The sequence below is a fragment of the Halichoerus grypus genome, chromosome 2 (genome assembly GCF_964656455.1).
Source record: "Halichoerus grypus chromosome 2, mHalGry1.hap1.1, whole genome shotgun sequence".
NCBI lineage: Eukaryota > Metazoa > Chordata > Mammalia > Carnivora > Phocidae > Halichoerus > Halichoerus grypus.
The window spans coordinates 94,813,055-94,833,898 of record NC_135713.1 but is presented as its reverse complement, the minus strand read 5'-3'; the positions used below and the strand labels follow the sequence as shown (position 1 = coordinate 94,833,898).

Genomic DNA, 20,844 nt, shown 5'->3' with positions numbered 1-20,844 from the left:
TCCCATCATCCAGGCCCCGTTGGTGCACAGCTGTTGCGAAGCTGGCAGCTGGTATTGCTCTCTGCCTCCGAGACTCAGGGGTTTGTGGCTTTATAGACAGAAGAGTCCTGACCATAAAAGCTGACTTTATTTGCACAAAATAATAGTTAGCCTTTCCATTCCTGCCTTAATTCTGGTGCTCTCTTCTCTTCTTTACTAATATCCTTCGTGGCATTTTTTTCCCCAGAATAGAACACTTTATCTGTATTAAAAATCTGTACACAGAGGTGTCTCTGCTCCTCCATGATTTTCTTCATGAGGTCTGTGAACTTGTCTGCTGCTTCTTGCTTGGCAGAAGCTGCTTCTCCTGTTCTCTTCGTATTTTAAAATTCAAACCTCTTAAAATGTCAGACCATACTTGGCTGGCATTAAATTCTCCAGCTTTGGATCCCTCACCTTTCTTTTGCTTTGTCATGTAATGACTTGACGTTTTCCTCAAATCATATGAGAGTCTATGGGTATGCCTTTCTCTTTTAAAGTTTATTATTTTTTTATTTCATTTTTAATTTTTTTTATTGAAGTATAATTAACGTACAGTGTTATAATAGTTTCAGGCGTCCAGCATATTGATTCAACAATTCTGTACATTACTCAGTGCTCACTATGGTAAGTGTAGTCACCGTCTGTCACCGTTCAATGTTATTACAGTATTATTGACTATATTTCCTATGCTAAACTTTTCATTTCTGAAATTTATTTATTTAAGTCTTTTTTTTTTTTAAGATTTTATTTATTTATTTGACAGAGACACAGTGAGAGAGGGAACACAAGCAGGGTGAGTGGGAGAGGGAGAAGCAGGCTTCCCGCGGAGCAGGGAGCCCGATGCGGGGTTCTGAAACTTATTTATTTTATAACTGGATGTTTGTGTCTCTTACTCCCCTTTATCTATTTTGTCCATTCCTCCACCCACCTCCATTCTGACAACCCCCAGTTTGTTCTCTGTGTTTAGGAGTCTTTTTTGTTCATTTGTTTTGTTTTTTAGATTCAACATATAAGTGAAATCATATAGTTTCTTACTCTGTGTGACTTACTGTGTGTGACTTACTTCACTTAGCATCATGCCCTCTAAGTCCATTCATGGTGTCACAAATGGCAAGATCTCATTATTCTTTTATGCTTGAGTGATAATCCATTGTACGAATTTATATACTCCATCTTTATCCACTCATCTGTTGATGGACACTTGAGTTGCCTCCATATCTTGGTTGTTGTAAATAATGCTGCAATAAATATATAGGGGGAGCACCTGGGTGGCTCAGTCGTTAAGCGTCTGCCTTCGGCTCAGGTCATGGTCCCGGAGTCCTGAGATCGAGCCCCGCATCGGGTTCCCTGCTCCGTGGGAAGCCTGCTTCTCCCTCTCACACTCCCCCTGCTTGTGTTCCCTCTCTGGCTGTCTTTCTCTCTGTCAAATAAATAAAATCTTAAAAAAAAAAAAAAATACATAGGGGTGCATGTATCTTTTCCAATTAGTGTTTTCATTTTCTTTGGGTAAATACTCAGTAGTGGAATTCCTGGGTCATACAGTATTTCTATTTTGAAATTTTTGAGGAATCTGCATCCTGTTTTCCACAGTGGTTGCCCCAATTTACATTCCCACCAACAGTGCATGAAGGTTCCCTTCTCTCCACAACCTCACCGACATTTGTTTTTTCCTTGTCATTTTCATGCTAGCCATTCTGGCTGGTATGAGATGATATATATCGCCATTTTGATTTGCATTTTTCGATGATTAGTGATGCCATTAGTTGGTCATCTGTATGCTTTCTTCAGAAAAATGTGTATTCAGGTCCTCTGCCCATGTTTTAATTGGATTGTTCAGTTTTGTGGTATTGACTTGTATAAATTTTTTATATATTTTGGATATTAACCTTTTATTAGATATATCATGTGCAAATTCTTCTTCCATTCAGTAGGTTGCCTTTTGGTTTTGTTGTTTTCCTTTGCTGTGCAAAACTTTGTCTTACTTTGAAGCCCCAGTAGTTTATTTTTGCTTTTGTTTCCCTTGCCCGAGGAGACCTATCCATAAGTACCCTGCTAAGGGTGATATCCAAGAGATTACTGCCTGGTGTTTGAAGGAGTTTTATGGTTTCAGGACTCATATTTAGGTATTTACTCCATTTGGAGTTTCTTTATGCATATGGTGTAAGAAAATGGTCCGGTTTCATTCTTTTGCATGTAGCTGTCCAGTTCTTCCAATACCATTTATTGAAGACTGTCTTTTTCCCACTGTATATTCTTGCTTCGTCATAGATTAATTGTATACCTGTGGGTTTATTTCTGGGCTCTCTATCCTGTTCTATTGATCTATGTATCTGTTTTTGTGACAGTACCATATTGTTTTGCATACTATAGTTTTGTAGTATATCTTAGAATCTGGGCTTGTGATATCTCCAACTTTGTTCTTTTCTCTCAAGGTTGCTTTGGCTATTCGAGGTCTTTTGTGGCTCCATACAAATTTTAGGATAATTTTGCTAGCTCCACGAATGATGCTATTTGTGTTTTAATAGGGATAGTATTGAATGTGTAGATTGCTGAGGGTAGTATGGACATTTTAATAGTATTAAATCTTTGAATACATGAGCATGGTGTATTTTTCCATTTGTTTATTTTGTCTTCAGTTTCTTTCACCAGTGTTTGAGAGTTCAGAATAGAGGTCTTTTACCTCCTTAGTTAAATTTATTCCTGGGGCGCCTGGGTGGCTCAGTTGGTTAAGCAGCTGCCTTCGGCTCAGGTCATGATCCCAGGGTCCTGGGATCAAGCCCCGCATCGGGCTCCCTGCTCGCCGGGGAGCCTGCTTCTCCCTCTCCCTCCGCCTGCCTCTCTGCCTACTTGTTCTCTCTATCTCTCTGTCAAATAAATAAATAAAATCTTTAAAAAAAAAAAAAAATTTATTCCTAAGTGTTTTATTCTTTTTGGTAAAATTGTAAATGGAGTTGTTTTCTTCTTTTTCTGCTACTTTATTGTTAGTGTATAGAAATACAACAGGTTTCTATGTATTAATTTTGTATCCTGTAACATCACTGGATTCATTTATTCTAATAACTTTTTGGTGGAGTCTTTAGGCTTTTCTGTGTATCGTAAGTATCATGTCATGTGCAAATAGTGGAAGTTTTATTTCTTTATTCTCAATTTCAATGCCTTTTACTTCTTGTCTGATTGCTGTGGCTAGGACTTCCTGTACTATGTTGAATAAAAGTGGTGAGAATGGACATCCTTGTCTTGTTCCTGATGTTAGAGGTAAAGCTTTTATTTTTTTTACTTTCGAGCATGATGTTAGCTGTGAGTTTTTCATATATGGCCTTTGTTATGTTGAGTTTACGTTCCCTCTATAATGACTTTGTTGAGTGTTTTTATTATGAATGGATGTTGAATTGTGTCAAATGCTTTTTCTACATCTAGTGGTATGACCATATTGTTTTTATCTTTTATCTTGTTAATGTGTTGTATCACTTTGATTTGTTAATATTGAACCACCTTTGCATCCTTGAAATAAATCCTACTTGATTGTAGTGAATGATTTTTCTAAAGTATTGTTGAATTTGGTTTCCTAATATTTTGTTGAGGACTTTTGCACCTATGTTCATCAGGGATGTTGTCCTGTAATTTTTTTTTTTTTTGGTGTCTTTGTCTGCTTTTGGTATCAGAGTAATGCTATCCTCATAGAATGAATTTGGGAATGTTCTTTCCCCTGGTACTTTTTGGAATAGTTTGAGGAGAGGTATTAATTCTTTTTTTTTTTTATGTTATGTTAATCACCATACATTACATCATTAGTTTTTGATGTAGTGTTCCATGATTCATTGTTTGCATATAACACCCAGTGCTCCATGCAGAACGTGCCCTCTTTAATCCCATCACCAGGCTAACCCATCTTCCCACCCCCTTCCCCTCTAGAACCCTCAGTTTGTTTTTCAGAGTCCATAGTCTCTCATGGTTCGTCTCCCCCTCCGATTTCCCCCCCTTCATTCTTCCCCTCCTGCTATCTTCTTCTTCCTTTTTTTTTTTTTTAACATATAATGTATTATTTGCTTCAGAGGTACAGATCTGTGATTCAACAGTCTTGCACACTTCACAGCTCTCACCATAGCACATACCCTCCCCAGTGTCTAACACCCAGCCACCCCATCCTTCCCACCCCCCACCACTCCAGCAACCCTCAGTTTCTTTCCTGAGATTAAGAATTCCTCATATTAGTGAGGTCATATGATACATGTCTTTCTCTGATTGACTTATTTCGCTCAGCATAATATCCTCCAGTTCCATCCATGTCATTGCAAATGGCAAGATCTCATGCCTTTTGATGGCTGCATAATGCTCCATTGTATATATATACCACATCTTCTTTATCCATTCATCTGTCGATGGACATCTTGGCTCTTTCCACAGTTTGGCTATTGTGGACATTGCTGCTATAAACATCAGGGTGCACGTACCCCTTCGGATCCCTACATTTGTATCTTTGGGGTAAATACCCAGTAGTGCAATTCCTGGGTCATATGGTAGCTCTATTTTCAGCTTTTTGAAGAACCTCCATACTGTTTTCCAGAGTGGCTGCACCAGCTTGCATTCCCACCAACATTGTAGGACGGTTCCCCTTTCTCCGCATCCCCACCAACATCTGTCGTTTCCTGACTTGTTGATTTTAGCCATTCTGACTGGTATGAGGTGATACCTAATTGAGGTTTTGATTTGGATTTCCCCGATGCCAAGCGATGTTGAGCACTTTCTCATGTGTCTGTTGGCCGTTTGGATGTCTTCTTTGGAAAAATGTCTGTTCATGTGTTCTGCCCATTTCTTGATTGGATCATTTGTTCTTTGGGTGTTGAGTTTAAGAAGTTCTTTATAGATTTTGGATACTAGCCCTTTATCTGATATGTCATTTGCAAATATCTTCTCCCATTCTGTCGGTTGTCTTTTGGTTTTGTTGACTGTTTCTTTTGCTGTGCAAAAGCTTTTTATCTTGATGAGGTCCCAATGGTTCATTTCTGCTGTTGCTTCCCTTGCCTTTGGCGATGTTTCTAGGAAGAAGTTGCTGCGGCTAAGGTCAAAGAGGTTGCTGCCTGTGTTCTCCTTTAGGATGTTGATGGACTCCTGTCTCACATTTAGGTCTTTCAACCATTTTGAGTCTATTTTTGTTTGTGGTGTAAGGAAATGGTCCAGTTTCATTCTTCTCCATGTGGCTGTCCAATTTTCCCAACACCATTTGTTGAAAAGACTGTCTTTTTTTCCATTGGACATTCTTTCCTGCTTTGTTGAAGATTAGTTGACCACAGAGTTGAGGGTCCATTGCTGGGCTCTCTATTCTGTTCCACTGATCTATGTGTCTGTTTTTGTGCCGGTACCATACTGTCTTGATGATGACAGCTTTGTAATAGAGCTTGAAGTCCGGAATTGTGATGCCGCCAGCTTTGCTTTTCTTTTTCAACATTCCTCTGGCTATTCGGGGTCTTTTCTGGTTCCATACAAATTTTAGGATTATTTGTTCCATGTCTTTGAAAAAAGTTGATGGTATTTTGATAGGGATTGCATTAAATTTGTAGATTGCTCTAGGTAGCATTGACATCTTCACAATATTTGTTCTTCCAATCCATGAGCATGGAACGTTTTTCCATTTCTTTGTGTCTTCCTCAATTTCTTTCATGAGTATTTTATAGTTTTCTGAGTACAGATTCTTTGCCTCTTTGGTTAGATTTATTCCTAGGTATCTGATGGTTTTGGGTGCGATTGTAAATGGGATCGACTCCTTCATTTCTCTTTCTTCTGTCTTGTTGTTGGTGTATAGGAATGCCACTGATTTCTGTGCATTGATTTTATATCCTGCCACTTTACTGAACTCCTGTATGAGTTCTAGCAGTTTTGGGGTGGAGTCTGTTGGGTTTTCCCCATAAAGTATCATATCATCTGCAAACAGTGAGAGTTTGACTTCTTCTTTGCTGATTCGGATGCCTTTTATTTCTTTTTGTTGTCTGATTGCTGTGGCTAGGACTTCTAATACTATGTTGAATAGCAGTGGTGATAATGGACGTCCCTGCTGTGTTCCTGACCTTAGGGGGAAAGCTCTCAGTTTTTCCCCATTGAGAATGATATTCACTGTGGGTTTTTCATAGATGACTTTTATGATATTGAGGTATGTACCCTCTATGCCTATACTCTGAGGAGTTTTGATCAAGAAAGGATACTGTACTTTGTCAGATGCTTTTTCTGCATCTATTGAGAGGATCATATGGTTCTTGTTCTTTGTTTTATTAATGTACTGTATCACATTGATTGATTTGCAGATGTTGAACCAACTTTGCAGCCCAGGGATAAATCCCACTTGGTTGTGGTGAATAATCCTTTTAATGTACTGTTGGATCCTGTTGGCTAGTATTTTGGTGAGAATTTTTGTATCCATGTTCATCAAGGATATTGGTCTGTAATTCTCCTTTTTGATGGGGTCTTTGTCTGGTTTTGGGATCAAGGTAATGGTGGCCTCATAAAACGAGTTTGGACGTTTTCCTTCCATTTCTATTTTTTGGAACAGTTTCAGAAGAATAGGTATTAATTTTTCTTTAAATGTTTGGTAGAATTCCCCTGGGAAGCCATCTGGCCCTGGGCTCTTGTTTATTGGGAGATTTTTGATTACTGCTTCAGTTTCCTTAGTGGTTATAGGTCTGTTCAGGTTTTCTATTTCTTCTTAGTTCAGTTTTGGTACTTGATACATCTCTAGGAATGCATCCATTTCTTCCAGATTATCTAATTTGCTGGCATAGAGTTGCTCATAATATGTTCTTATAATTGTTTGTATTTCTTTGGTGTTGGTTGTGTTCTCTCATCTTTCATTCATGAATTTGTTGATTTGGGTCATTTCTCTTTTTGATAAGTCTGGCCAGGGGTTTATCAATCTTGTTAATTCTTTCAAAGAACAAGCTCCTTGTTTCATTGATCTGTTCTACTGTTCTTTTGGTTTCTATTTCATTGATGTCTGCTCTGATCTTTATTATTTCTCTTCTCCTGCTGGGTTTAGCCTTTATTTGCTGTTCTTTCTCCAGCTCCTTTAGGTGTAGGGTTAGGTTGTGTATTTGAGACATTTCTTGTATTGCTATATACTTTCCTCTTAGGACTGCCTTTGCTGTATCCCAAAGATTTTGAACAGTTGTGTTTTCATTTTCATTGGTTTCCATGAATTTTTTAATTTCTTCTTTAATTTCCTGGTTGACCCATTCATTCTTTAGTAGGATGCTCTTTAGCCTCCATGTATTTGAGTTCTTTCTGACTTTCCTCTTGTGATTGAGTTCTAGTTTCAAAGCACTGTGGTCTGAAAATATGCAGGGAATGATCCCAATCTTTTGGTACCAGTTGAGACCTGATTGGTGACCTAGGATGTGATCTATTCTGGAGAATGTTCCATGGGCAGTAGAGAAGAATGTGGATTCTGTTGCTTTGGGATGGAATGTTCTGAATATATCTGTGAAGTCCATTTGGTCCAGTGTATGTGTATCATTTAAAGTCTTTATTTCCTTGTTGATCTTTTGCTTAGATGATCTGTCCATTTCAGTGAGGTGGGTGTTAAAGTCCCCTACTATTATTGTATTGTTGTCAATGTGTTTCTTTGCTTTTGTTATTAATTGGCTTATATAATTGTCTGCTCCCATGTTAGGGGCATAGATATTTACAATTGTTAGATCTTGTTGGATAGACCCTTTAAGTATGATATAGTGTCCTTCCTCATCTCTTATTACAGTCTTTGGTTTAAAATCTAATTTGTCTGATATAAGGATTGCCACCCCAGCTTTCTTCTGGTGTCCATTAGCATGGTAAATGGTTTTCCACCTGCTCACTTTCAACCTGGGGGTGTCTTTGGGTCTAAAATGAGTCTCTTGCTGACAGCATATCGATGGGTCTTGTTTTTAAATCCAGTCTGATAGCCTGTGTCTTTTGATTGGGGCATTTAGCCCATTACCTTCAGGGTAACTATTGAAAGATATGAATTTAGTGCCATTGTATTGCCTGTAAGGTGACTATTACTGTATATTGTCTGTGTTCCTTTCTGGTCTATGTTGCTTTTAGGCTCTCTCTTTGCTTAGAGGACCCCTTTCAATATTTCTTGTAGGGCTGGTTTCGTGTTTGCAAATTCCTTTAGTTTTTGTTTGTCCTGGAAGCTTTTTATCTCTCCTTCTATTTTCAATGACAGCCTAGCTGGCTATAGTATTCTTGGCTGCATATTTTTCTCATTTGGTGCTCTGAATATATCATGCCAGTCCTTTCTTGCCTGCCAGGTCTCTGTGGATAGGTCTGGTTGCCTATCTAATGTTTCTACCATTAGAAAGGGTTACAGACCTCTTGTCCCGAGCTGCTTTCAGGATTTTCTCTTTGTCTCTGAGACTTGTAAGTTTTACTATTAGATGTCGGGGTGTTGACCTATTTTTATTGATTTTGAGAGGGGTTCTCTGTGCCTCCTGGATTTTGATGCCTGTTTCCTTCCCCAAATTAGGGAAGTTCTCTGCTATAATTTGCTCCAATATACCTTCTGCCCCTCTCTCTCTTTCTTCTTCTTCTGGGATCCCAATTATTCTAATGTTGTTTCATCTTATGGTATCACTTATCTCTCGAATTCTCCCCTTGTGATCCAGTAGTTGTTTTTCTCTCTTTTTCTCAGCTTCTTTATTTTCCATCATTTGGTCTTCTATATCACTAATTCTCTCTTCTGCCTCATTTATCCTAGCAGTTAGAGCCCCCATTTTTGATTGCACCTCATTAATAGCCTTTTTGATTTCGACTTGGTTAGATTTTAGTTCTTTTATTTCTCCAGAAAGGGTCTCTCTAATAACTTCCATGCTTTTTTCAAGCCCAGCTAGTATCTTTAACCAACTGAGCCACCCAGGCGCCCAACAGCTAGTATCTTTAAAATCATCATTCTGAACTCTAGTTCTGCCATCGTACTAATGTCCATATTGAGTAGGTCCCTGGCAGTTGGTACTGCCTCTTGTTCTTTTTGTTGAGGTGATTTTTTCCATCTTGTCATTTTGTCCAGAGGAGAATAGATGAGTGAGAGAACAAAATGCTAACAGGGTACAAATGTCCCCAGAAAATATACTCTAAACAAATCAGAAAAGACCTGAAGCCAGGGGAAAAGAAAGGGAAAGAAAGAAAAAAGAAAAAGAATAAAAAAAGAAAAGAAAGATAAAAACAAACAAAAACAAACAAACAAAAAAATCAGAATTTGATCAAATATGATCAGGCTGGTGCGTAGATCAGGGCCACACACTAGATTTTGGGTGTATTTTGGTCCGTTAGAAGAAAGTGCCTCCCAAAATTTTAAAGAAAGAAAAATTTATATATGTACAAAAATAAGGGTTAATACGATGAAGGGATGGAATATGACTCTGAAGATGAAAATTATAAAAGATTTTATAAAAGGAATTGATCAGATAAGTTGTTTGAAAAAATATAAGAGGATTTAAAAAAAAAGGGGGGAGAGAATGTGATCAGGCAGGAGACTAGAACAAAGCCATACACTAGAGATTTAGGGTATATTTTGATCTGTTAGAAGAAACTGTATCTCAAAATTTTAAAGAGAGAACAACTTATATATATATGTCAAAAATAAGGGTAACTACTATGAAGGGATAGAATATGATTCTAAAAATGAAAAATAAAAATGTTTTTTTAAAAAAGGGATTGATAAGATGTTGGTTGAAAAAGGGAAAAAGAAAAATTCAAAAAAAAAATGTTAAAAAAAATTAACTTTGAAAGACTAAAGAATCATGGTAAAAAAGCCATGAATTCTATGTGCAGTATTCCCCTAGCGCTGGAGTTCTGCCGTTCTCATTGATGGGTAAACTTGGTCTTGGCTGGCTGTTCTCGCTGATCTTCTGGGGGAGGGGCCTGTTGCCATGGTTCCCAAATGTCTTTGCCGGAGGCGGAATTGCCCCGCCCTTGCAGGTCCAGGCTAAGTCATCTGCTCGGGTTTGCTCTCGGGAGCTTTTGTTCCCTGCAAGCTTTCCGTACAGCTTTGGAGGCCGAGAGTGAAAATGGCGGCCTCCCAGTCTCCGCCCCAGAGGAGCCGAGAACTCGGGGCCCCACTCCTCAGTGCGCCCCCAGAGAAAAGCAGTCAATCACTCCCCTCTCCCCGGTCTCCGGCCGCGCTCCGTGCTCACCCGGCCTGTGACCGAGTGTTTCTATCTCTGGCACCCGACCCCGTGTGGAGTCTCCAAACCCAGCAGATCCCTGTGGTGCGCTCCCGCACCGCTCCTCCCGGGGGAAGAAGGTGAGTCTCCCCGGATCTGCCGCTTGTTGGGTCCCTGCTGGAGGAGCAGTGGCCCGACTGTGCCGCGGATCACGGTTTATGACAACCCCGAGCTGAGAGCCCGCGCCTCGGCTCTGTCTCTGCGGCCGGCTTCCCCGCTCCGATACCTGGAAGCTCTGCCGCACTCAGGCACCCCCGGTCTTTCTGTGACCCCGAGGGTCCTGAGACCACACTGTCCCGCGAGGGTTCCACCCCCCACTTAGCTACTGGAGCGACGTCCCTCAGCGGAGCCGACTTCTGAAAGTTCCGATTTTGTGCTCCGCGGCTCTATCACTTGCCAGAAGCGGCCGACGGAGGCCCCTCCCCCGCCGTCTCTCCTCCCGAATATCGCCTCGGATTCACTTCTCTACATGTCCTGCCTTCCAGAAAGTGGTCGCTTTTCTGTTCAGAGAGTTGTTGCTATTCTTTTCTTCAATCTCCTGTTGAGTTCATAGATGTTCAGAATGGTTTGATCCCTAGCCAGCTGAATTCCTGAGACCAGATGAAATCCAGGTCTCCTACTCCTTTGCCATCTTGCTCCGCTCCCCCAGGAGAGGTATTAATTCTTCTTTAAATGTTTGGTAGAATTCCCCTATGAAGCCATTTGGTTCAGAACTTATTGTTGGGAGTTTTTTGATTACCAATCAATTTTGTTACTAGTAATTAGTCTTTTGAGATTTTCTATTTCTTCCTGAGTCAGTCTTGGAAGATTGTTGTTTCTAGAAATTATCCATTTCTTTTAGGTTATCCATTATGTTGGTGTATGGTTTTTTTTTTTCTTTTGGATTTGTCTCTTACAATTCTTTGTATTTATGTGGTGGTGTAACATTTTCTCTTTATTTTTTAATAAATTTTTATTTTAATTCCACTATAGTTAACATACTGTATTACATTAGTTACAGGTGTATAATATAATGATTCAACAATTCTCTACTTCACTCAGTGCTCTTCACAACAAGTACCCTCCTTAATCCCCATCACCTAGTTCACCCATCCCCACCTCACCCACCTCCCCTCTGGTTAACCATCAGTTCTCTATAAGTAAGAGTCTGTGTCTTTTCTTATTTTAATTCCAGTATAGTTAACGTATAGTGTTATATTAGTTTCAGGTATATAATATAGTGCTTCAACAATTCCATACATCACCCTGTGCTCATCATGACCTGTCCACTCCTTAATCCCTGTCACTTATTTAACCCATCCCCTCATCTTCCTCCCCTCTGGTAACCATCAGTTTGTTCCCTATAGTTAAGATTCTCTTTCTTGGTTTGTTTCTTTCTTTTTTTTTTCCCTTTGCTCATTTGTTTTGTTAAATTCCACGTATGAGTGAAATCATATAGTATTTGTCTTTCTCTAACTGACTGATTTCACTTAGATGATACTCTAACTCCATCCATGTCATTACAAATGTTAAGATTTCATTCTTGGGGCGCCTGGGTGGCTCAGTCATTAAGCGTCTGCCTTCAGCTCAGGTCATGATCCCAGGGTCCTGGGATCGAGCCCCACATCAGGCTCCCTGCTTGGCAGGAAGCCTGCATCTCCCTCTCCCACTCCCCCTGCTTGTGTTCCTGCTCTCGCTATGTCCCCCTGTCAAATAAATAAAATCTTTATAAAAAACAAAAACAGATGTTAAGATTTCATTCTTTTATGACTCAATAATATGCCATTGTATGTATATGTATACCACATCTTCTTTATCCATTCATCTGTAGGTGGACACTTGGGCTGCTTCCATGTCCTGGCTATTATAAATAATGCTGCTGTAAACATAGGAGTCAGGTATCCCTTTGAATTACTGTTTTCATATTCTTTGGCTAAATGCCAGTAGAGCAACTGTTGGATCATAGAGTAGTTCTATTTTTAAATATTTTAGGAACCCCCCATACTGTCTTCCACAGTGGCTGCACCAGTTTGCATTCCCACCAACAGTGCAAGAGGGTTACTTTTTCTCCACATCCTCACCAACACCTCATTGTTTCTTGTGTCGAGTTTACCCATTCTGACAGGTGTGAGGTGGTATCTCATTGTAGTTTTGATTTGAATTTCCCTGATGATGAGTAATGTTGAGCATCTTTTCATGTGTCTGTTGGTCATCTGGATGTCTTCCTGGGAAAAATGTCTGTTCATGTCTTCTGCCCATTTTTTTAAATTGGATTATTTGTTTTTTGGGTGTTGAGTTGTAGAAGTTCTTTATATATCTTGGAAGCTAACTGTTGGATATGTCATTTGCAAATATCTTTCCCATTCAGTAGGTTGTCTTTTAGTTTTATTGATTGTTTCCTTTGCTGTGCAGAAGCTTTTTATTTTGATGTGGTCCCAATAGTTTATTTTTGCTTTTATTTCCCTTGCTTTAGGAGACCTATCCAGAAAAATGATGCTACAGCCAATGTCAGAGGATTTCTCTATCTGTGCTCTTTTCTAGGATTTTTATGGTTTCATGTCTCATATTTAGCTTCTTAATCTATTTTGAGTTTGTATGGTGTAAGAAGTAGTCCAGTTTCATTATCTTTCATGTAGCTGTCCAGTTTGCCCAACACTATTTGTTGAAGAGACTGTCTTTTTCCCATTGCATATTCTAGCCTTTGTCAGAGAGGCAATTGACCACATAATTGTGGGTTTATTTCTGGGTTTCGTATCCTCTTCTGTTGATCTATATGTCTGGTTTTTGTTTGTTTGTTTGTTTTTTGGCAATACCATACCTGTTTTGGTTACTGCAGTTTTGTAATATAACTTGAAGTCTGTAATTGTGATACCTCCAACTTGTTTTTTCATTTTTCAAGATTGCTTTGGCTATTCAGGATCTTTTATGTTTCCATACAAATTTTAGTATTATTTGTTCCAGTTATGTGAAAAATGCTGTTGGTATTTTGATAGGAATTGCATTAAGTGTATAGATTGTTGTGGGTAGTATAAACATTTTAACAATATTCTTCCAATCTGTGAGCATGGAATATCTTTCCATTTCTTAGTGTCATCTCCAATTTCTTTCATCAGTGTTTTATAGTTTTCAGAGTACAGGTATTTTACCTCTTCAGTTAATTTTATTCCTAGGTATCTTATTTTTGGTGCAATTGTAGATGGGATTATTTTCTTAATATCTCTTCCTGCTTCATTATTAGTGTATAGAAATGCAATGAATTTCTGCATATTGATTTTGTATCCTGTGACTTTACTGAATTCATTTATCAGTTCTGTAGTTTTTTGGTGGAATCTTTAGGGTTTCTATATATAGTATTATGTCATCTACAAATAGTGAAAGTTGTATTTCTTCCTTACCAATTTGGATACAATTTATTTCCTTTTGTTGTCTGATTGTGCAGCCATGACTTCCAGTAGTATGTTGAATACAAGTAGTCAAAGTGGACATCCTTGTCTTGTTCCTGAACTTGGGGGAAAAGCTCACAGTTTTTCCCCACTGAAGATGATTTTAGCTGTGGGTTTTTCATTTATGGCCTTGATTGTGTAGGTATGTTCTCTCTAAACCTACTTTGTTGAGGGTTTTTATCATGAATGGTTGTGGTACTTTGTCAAATGCTCTTCTGCGTCTATTGAAATAATCATATAGTTCTTATCTTTTCTCTTACTCATGTGATGTATCACATTGATTTGTGAATATTGTAACACCCTTGCGTCCCAGGAATAAATCCCATTTGATAGTGGTAAATGAATTTTTTAAAAAGATTTCATTTATTTATTTGAGAGGGAGAGAGAGCGAGCAAGCGCGAGCACAAGAGCAGGGGGGCTTGATCCCAGGACCCTGAGCGGCAAGCAGACCCTTAACCAACTGAGCCATCCTGATGCCCCTGAATTTTTTCATGCATTGTTGAATTTGGTTGGCTTGTATTTTGTTGAGGATTTTTGCATCTATGTTCATCAGAGATACTGTCCTGTAATTGTCTTTTTTGTGTGTGTTTTTTTTTTTTTTTTAAGAATTTATTTACTTATTTGACAGAGAGATACACAGTGAGAGAGGGAACACAAGCAGGAGGAGAGGGAGAGGGAGAAGCAGGCTTCCCGCCGAGCAGGGAGCCCGATGTGGGGCTCAATCCCAGGACCCCGGGACCATGACCTGAGCCGAAGGCAGACGCTTAACCATCTGAGCCACCCAGGTGCCCCTTTGTGGTGTTTTTATCTGGTTTTGGAATCAGGGTAATGCTGGCCTTGTAGAATGAATTTGGAAGTTTTCTTTCCTTTTCTATTTTTTGGATTAATTTGAGAAGAAGAGGTATCAGTTCTTCTTTAAATGTTCGGTAGAATTAGCCTGTGAAGATGTCTGGTCCTGGACTTTTTTGTTGTTGTTGGGAGTTTTTTGATTACTGATTCAATTTCCTTGCTGGTAATTGGCCTCTTCAAATTTTGTATTCCTGCTTCAGTTTTGGGAGGTTATATGTTTCTAGGACTTTATCCATTCTTCTAGGTTGTCCAGTTTGTTGGAATACACTTTTTCATAATATTCTCTTACAATTATATTTCTGTGGTGTGGGTTGTTACTTGGTGTCATATTTTGGAATACCCTCAACTTATTTTTTAACCCTCAGCATCCCACCCTTGCAAAATACTATCTTTGGCACTTCTGAACCAGCTTACTGAGATCCTCTCTTTTGTTTTCTGACACATCCCAGTGCCTAAAGCATGACCTGGCACATAGTAGACATTCAACAAACAATGAATAGATGCATTGTGACAGTACTTGTATTTTGTCCCCTGTTACACAATAAATCATTGGAAAGCAGAGACTGTGTTCTACCCATCTTTGTCTCTTAGGCCCAATAAATATTTCTTGAGTTGAACTAGATAAGTGAGATAGCAGTTAGCCATGCCCTTTTCTTCTGGAGGTGATCACAAAATGTACACAAAAATTCTACTGAACAGCATTTTCCGAACCTCAGACACACAGTGATAAAGCTGTTTTATTCTTCTGTTCTTTCATTATTATTAATATTTCCTTTGTGCTGTCCTGTCTCAGCTGTAGCTATCAAAGGGCCTGATTTATGAAGCGAAGGTCCTGCTGATTGCTTCTGTCTTAGGCTAATGGCGGTGCAAATGAAGCCCTGGTGTCATTAAACACTTGAATGACTCTCTGTTGAGCACTAGTGGAACAGGAGTGGGAAACTGGGATCTTTGCAATTCCCTCATTCCCCTGACAAAATCTAGCAGGCATAGGAGTTTACACATAAAAGTGTTTTGCAGAAGTGCCATCAGTCCGTGACAGTTCTCTAAGAACAAGAAACTTGAAGCCAAATGAAATTTCTTTCTGAAGCTATTGATATGTTTCTCTTCGTCACTGAGCAGTGAGGGGACACAGGCTAAGTGAGTGACAGCAGAGAAGTGAGAAGCACACCACATGCGCTCAATGTAGGCTTTAAAGGAAATGATTTTGTAAACTAAAATCAGTACTGAAATAATAAACGATAGAAACATCCCTGAATCCAGATTCTTGACAAAAAGGACACATCTGTGAGAGAGAGAAGGCTAAGGGAACCAGCACTATCTGGGTGCCCTCTATGGGCTAGTCCAGTGGTTCTCAAAGAAAGGCCACCTGGTCAGCAGCCTCAGCCTCACAGGGAACCTGTTAGAAACACAACTTCTCAGGCCCCAACCCAGTTCTACTGAAACAGAAATTATGGGGGTGGAGCCTAGCAACGTGCTTTCACAACCTTCCAGGTGATTCTGGTAAAAGACAAGCCTGGGGGCACCTGGGTGTCTCAGTCGGTTAAGCATCTGCCTTTGGCTCAGGTCATGATCCCAGGGTCCTGGGATCGAGCCCCAAGTTGGGCTCCCTCCTCAGTGAGGAGTCTGCTCCCTTTCCCTCTGCTGCTCCCCCTGGTTGTACTTGCTCTCTCTCTCTCAAATAAATAAATAAAATCTTAAAAAAAATACAAGCCTGGAAGCTACTGGGTTTGGCATTTTGCACACGTGATTTCATTTGATCTTTGTAGATCCTGAATAGTAGGCATTGATCCCCATTTACCCATTAGAAAACTGAGACTCAGTGAAGCTCATAAATTCCCCAGGTTTATACAACTGGAAATGGAGCTATTAAAACATCTGTTGGCAAGCCTGAGATTTTTCCACTTAAATCAGTGCTTTGCAAACTGTGATGTTAAAATCACCTGGAGATTAACTGTCAAAATACAGCTTCTGATTCAGTGGGTCTGAGAGTAGGTAGTTTTGATAGGCTCCCAGGTGTCAGCAAAGTTGCTGGTGCCCAGTGCACTCTGAGTAGGGGGTCCCCAGGTATTAGAGCATGGCCCCCACATCCACAGCCTTGGCCTCCTCTGGGCACTTGTTAAAGATCCAAATTCTAGGCTCCACCCAGACCTAGTGAATCAGAAACTCAAGGGGTGCCCCCAACCTATTTTAATAAGCCCTTAAGGCAATTTTGATTCACGCTGAAGTTTGAAAACCATGATCATATTTCCGTATTAGAAAACTCACTGTTTGACAGGTATGAAGTAAAGTGGTGCTTACATTGTAGGTATTTGAAAGCCATTAAAAGAGAAACTGGACAAGGGAAAAAAAGATAAAACATGTAAACCCAAAAGGCACCTTGGATTAAGTGTGTTTCCATGAGATAAAGATAAAAAAGGGAATTATCACCGGCTACCTGATGAGTGCTGCTTTGTAACGGCTCTCGCCAGTGCACGTTGGCTGTGGGGCCCTGGGCACCAGCCCTGAGCGAAGAAAATGTTGACTGGGGGATACCGGTGATACCCAAGCATACTAGATCTAGCATTGCTCAGAAGAGGGACACTTAAATTTTTCCCAGAAAATCCCAAACGGCAGAGAGGAGATAAAATCTGTTCCTCTTTGGCATATGGCAAATTTTCTAAAAACAACTTGGGATTTTTCTTTTTAACCTAGTGTAATCTGAAAAGTTCAAATGCATTAGCATTTATATCAGATCAATGCATGTCGCTTTGCCAAAGTAATATTTTAAGTTTAAGATAAAAGGGGAGAAATGATGTTGTATCGAGTATGTTAGGCTCATATAATTAAGTGAAGTGAAGAGATGGGACGCCAGCGACAGGATTGGCGTGTATGCAGTTTCTCCCCTGTCTTGGTGCACCAGTATTTTGAGAGCCCAGACTCAGAATCCATGTAAACGGTGGCAGCAGCTGGCCCGTGGTTTAGGAGCTGTGTAAAGTTGATCACTGAGGACGGGGATCCAGAATGTTGTATCGGGTGTTTTGTTGCCGTGTTTGGGGAACACTGTTTGGTGTTGGTTTGCTGTTTGGGTGGGAATTTTGAGAAGTGTATTACCAAATAGCTTTTGAAAATAGAGTAGACAGAAAACATCTTTGATCTAGGCATCAAATACTTTTAGCATCCGAGCAAAGCATCTTCAGTAAAGAAAGATGATCAAAGAAATTCTGTGTTATACCACTCACACTGCCCTTCTTCTTACATGTAAATGAAGGGAGGGTCTCAAACGACTCTGTTCCTGTGATCACATGTCTCATCGGCACTTGGGCTCCACTGTATCACCGAAGTCTTGTCACACACACAAAAGCCTTCAGTTCTGTCTTGAAGTTGTTGATCAGGTATGTTCAATCTTAAAAAGAAAACATTTCTTAATACATTGACTTTGCAAGCAACACTAATTATTTTAGAGAATAGTACTTGTCTTCATTGTACCCGGAGTTTTACCCCTTTTCATAATATTTGGGGGTAAAGGTGACACGAAAACAATATACAGGCATACTTTGGAGATACCACGGGCTTGGCTCCAGATCACTGCGATGAAGTGAATATCTCAGTAAAGCAAGTGAATCGAAGTACTGGGTCTCCCAGCGCATACAAAATTTACGGTTATACCATACTGTTGTCTGTTAGCTCTGTAGTAGCATTAGGTCTAAAAAGCAATGTACATACCTTAATTTAAAAATACTTTATTTATTTAAATTTTAGGTAGTTAACATACAGTGCAGTATTGGTTTCTGGAGTAGAATTCAGTGATTCATCACTTACATACAACACCCAGTGCTCATCCTAACAAGTGCCCTCCTGAATACCCATCACCCCTCTAGGCCCTGCCCCCACCTCACTCCATCAACTCTCAGTTTGTTTTTTATCATTAAGAGTTTCTTATGGCTTGATTCCTTCTCTCCTTTTCTTCTTTACCCTATTTCCATATGATCATCTGTTTTCTTTCTTAAATTCCACATAGGAGTGAAATCATATGGTATTTACATCTTTCTCTGACTGACTTATTTAACTTAGCATAATAGACTCTAGCTCCATCCATGTCATTGCAAATGGCAAGATTTCATTCTTTTTGATGGCTGAGTAATGTTCTATTGTGTATGTATATATATATATATATTCTATTGTGTATTGTATATAGTATATAGTAATATTCTATTGTGTGTGTGTATATATATATACCACGTCTTCTTTATCTATTCATCAGTCGATGGACATTTGGGCTCTCTCCATAGTTTGGCTGTTGTTGATAATGCTGCTATAAACATCAGGATGCCTGTATCCCTGTATTTTTGTGTCCTTTGGGTAAATACCTAGTAGTGTAATTGCTGGATCATAGGGTGGTTCTGTTTTCAACTTTTTGAGGAACCTCCATACTGTTTTCCAGACTGGCTGCACCAGTTTGCATTCCCACCAACAGTGCTAGAGAGTTCCCCTTTCTCCGCATCCTCGCCAACACTTGTTTCTTATGTTATTGATTTTAGCCATCCTGACAGGTGTGACATGATGTGTCTCTTAGCCATCTGGATGTCTTTTTTGGTAATGTGTCTACTCATGTTTTCTGCCCATTTCTTAACTGGGTTATTTGTTTTTTGGGTGTTGAGTTTGAGAAGTTCCTCATGTATTCTGGATACTAGCCCTTTATCTGATACATCATTTGCAAATATCTTCTCCTATTCTGTAGGCTGCCTTTTAGTTTTGTTTATTGTTTATTGTTTCCTTTGCTGTGCAGAAGCTTTTTATCTTGATGAAGTCCCAGTAGTTCATTTTTGCTTTTGTTTCCCTTGCCTTTGGTAATGTGTCTAACAAGAAGTTGCTGTGGCCGAGGTCAGGGAGGTTTCTGTCTATGTTCTTCTCTATGATTTTGATGGTTTCCTGTCGCACGTTAAGGCTTTCATTCATAAAAATACTTCATTGCTAAAAACTGCTAACCATCCTCTGAGCTTTCAGTGCACTGTAATCTTTTTGCTGGTGGAGGGTCTTGCCTTAGTATTAATGACTGATCAGGGTGGTGGTCACTGAAGGCTCGAGTGGCTGTGGCAATTTCTTAAAATGAGACAACGAGGAAGTTTGCCACAGGGATTGACATTTCCTTGCACCAGCAATTTCTCTATAGCATGTAATGCTATTTGATAGCATTTTACCTACAGTAGAACTTCTTTCAACATTAGAGTCTGTCCTCTCAAACCTTGTCCTTTATCAGCTAAGTGCCATTCTAAATCCCTTTTTATATTTATTTTGTTTTTATGGAAGTATAGTTGACACACAATGCTATCTTACAGTCCGGTTTTCTCAGCATCGTTTATTGAAGAGACTGTCTTTTCCCCATTGTGTATTCTTGCCTTCTTTGTCATAGACTAATCAACCATGTAAGTGTAGGTTTATTTCTGGGCTTCCTTATGCTGTTCCATTGCCCTAGGTGTCTATTTTTTGTGCCATTATCATACTGTTGTAATTATTATAGCTTTGTAGCATGTCTTGAAATCTGGGATTATGATACCTTCACTTTTGTTTCTTAAGATTGCTTTGGCTATTCAGGGCCTTCCGTGATTCCATACAAATTTTAGTATTTGTTGTAATTCTGTAAAAAATGCTATTGGTATTTTGATAGAGATTGCACTGAGTCTGTAGATTGCCTTGGGTAGTATGCAAAATTTAACATTGTTCTTTCAATCCATGAGCATGGAATACTTTTCCATTTGGTTCTGTTGTCTTTTATTAGTGTCTTACAGTTTTCAGAGTATAGGTCTTTCATCTCCTTGGTTAAATTTAGTCCTAGATATTTTATTCTCTTTGATGCAACTGTTAATGGAATTATTTTCTTAATTTCTTTTTCTGTTACGTTGATATTAGTGTGTAAAAATGTAAAAGATTTTTGTGTATTTTGTATCCTGCGACTTTACTGAATTCACTCATTACTTTTAATAGTTTTTGATGGAGTCTTTAGGGTTTTCTATGTAGAGTATGCCCTCAGCAAATACTGACAATCTGACTTCTTCCTTATCATTTGGATACATTTTATTTCTTGTCTGATGGCTGTGAGGACTTCCATTACTATGTTAAATAAAAATGGTAAGAGTGGACATCCTTGTCATGTTTCTGATCTTAAAGGTAAAGCTCTTAGGTTTTCAACACTGAGTGTAATGTTAATTGTGTTTGTCATATATAACCTTTATTAAGTTGAGGTTCCCTCTATATCCACCTTGTTGAGAGTTTTTATCATGAATGGTTGTTGGATTTTGTCAAATGCTTTTTCTGCATCTATTGAGAAGATCATGTGATTTTTATCCTTCACTTAGTTGATGTAGTGTCACTGATTGATTTCTCTGGGT

At 39.2% G+C, this 20,844-nt stretch overlaps 1 protein-coding gene across 5 annotated transcripts in view; it reads left to right on the top strand.

Annotated features, from left to right (window-relative positions):
- PDE8B (phosphodiesterase 8B) overlaps positions 1–20,844 on the top strand; it is a 239,301-nt gene that overhangs the window by 184,134 nt on the left and 34,323 nt on the right. The gene's annotated exons all lie outside the window — the stretch shown is intronic.